The sequence below is a fragment of the Odontomachus brunneus genome, unplaced genomic scaffold (genome assembly GCF_010583005.1).
Source record: "Odontomachus brunneus isolate Ranch 3 - 2012 unplaced genomic scaffold, Obru_v1 Obru_scaffold_358, whole genome shotgun sequence".
NCBI classification, from domain to species: Eukaryota; Metazoa; Arthropoda; class Insecta; order Hymenoptera; family Formicidae; genus Odontomachus; species Odontomachus brunneus.
Window position 1 is genome coordinate 72,152 of NW_022639808.1, and position 1,720 is coordinate 73,871.

The window sequence follows — 1,720 nt, forward strand, 5'->3', positions numbered from 1 at the left end:
CACTGTCAAGATGGACGTGACTCTGTCAACATTCTGTCACCCCATGACACCCCATGGCAGTGCAGGCGCAGTATGACACAGCACAATGTGCTGTGTCGCAGAGGAGCTGTGACCACCAGTCAGCTGTCACAATGACAGCCGCCAGGGATTTTATGACAGCTCCCCGCTGTCCCGTGCCGTCGGATGGTGAGTTATTTAACAATAAATATTAATATTAATTATTGTGTGGCAGGCGGCATGTGTGTCCTTTTATATTAAAACTAATAGCTTTTTAGGCAGTGGCACATTGCATTACACGCATTTACCACTGCCCCAGTAAATATTTATAGTCTGCAATAATTTTTTAAATATTAAATTTACACTTATAATACTTTCACACGGACTTTTATATTGCCACGTGTAACATTAAATATAAAATTGCCGTTATTATATGGCAAACACAGCAGAGGTCATGCCGCCCGACCAACACAACAATGACAGGCACGGGACTTAGATTTTTCGCCTGCAACTGTCGCAGTCCCCCTTGGCAAGCACAGGACCACTGCACACCTGTCAACTAAACGCATGCTAATCACTTACACTAATTAACCGCTAATTATCACAAAAATAACTAATTCTCTCTCACACACAGTATATAGAAAACTTATTCGAATTTTCGCAATACTCTGTGCTAAGATATTATTATAAGCATTCTATCAACAGGGGAAGCAACGCGCGCGAGCCCTGGACAACGGAAAACCGGCGGTGCCTCCGGCGACGACGAGGACTTATGCAACGAGCGCGATTAAAAATCTCTGAGGGCCCAGACTCTGCAACTGATTTTCTCCGCCATCCAGCATCTAAAGAACATAAATTATGTTTACTTAGACCTGTTGGGCCGAGCCCTGCAGTACTGCAGCGCGGGGCCGACCCGTGGAGGGGTCGGAGCAAGCTCCGGTCACCCTCCTGGCTTCAAAAATCAGTTTAATATTCTGAACCCTCGTTGAGGGTTGTATCAGATATTAAGCTGATAAGAACAGATAAGACGCTTTTATTATTACTCAGTAAATGTTCCACCGGGGACATTGCCCCCGGTGGTGACTACAATTTAACATTTTTGCACTGAGTGCTGTACGCTAATATTTCAATTCTTGTTGCAGGGGACACCAAGCCCCCCCTGCTGGGCCAAGACGAACACATTGAGAAAAATAAATTTCTGGCGTGGGTACGCAGATATATAATATGATTGGGACGGCTAGCAGGCCGCCCCAATATATCAATACATTATACCGCTAAATGAATAAATATATAAATTGATAAACACATACAAACAATTCTTAAATACCCCGCCGCTGCGGGGTATGCGCACAGCGCGTATATCTGTTTACATACTTATACCTATTCCCGGCATTCATTCCTACGTACAGTTATACATTTAGACGCAGCCACATATGTACATTATAACACCATTACACAAACAACCGCGACACACGCAACCGGCGACACGTCCCTCCGGAACGCAGGACCCACCGCAGAATAAATAATTAAATAAATACGACAATACACACACGCTAAAATAAATAGTAAGATACAATAAAAATATGAATAAAATAGATATCTATATACAATAAAAGAATGAAATAGTTTAAAATGTGCAGCCGCGGGGATGACGGCGACCGATACAGTCGCCACCTCCCCCGCGGCAGTCAAACACCTCAAACAATAAAAAATAGAGAATAAA

At 43.4% G+C, this 1,720-nt stretch overlaps 1 protein-coding gene and 1 non-coding gene across 2 annotated transcripts in view; one reads left to right on the forward strand and one right to left on the reverse strand.

Moving 5' to 3' along the window:
• Positions 1-1,720, forward strand: part of LOC116853559 (XK-related protein 6-like) — a 25,177-nt gene that overhangs the window by 1,351 nt on the left and 22,106 nt on the right. The window lies entirely within an intron of this gene.
• Positions 868-1,053, reverse strand: LOC116853566. The gene has a single exon (XR_004380011.1). It is a non-coding gene; the product is annotated as a U2 spliceosomal RNA (small nuclear RNA).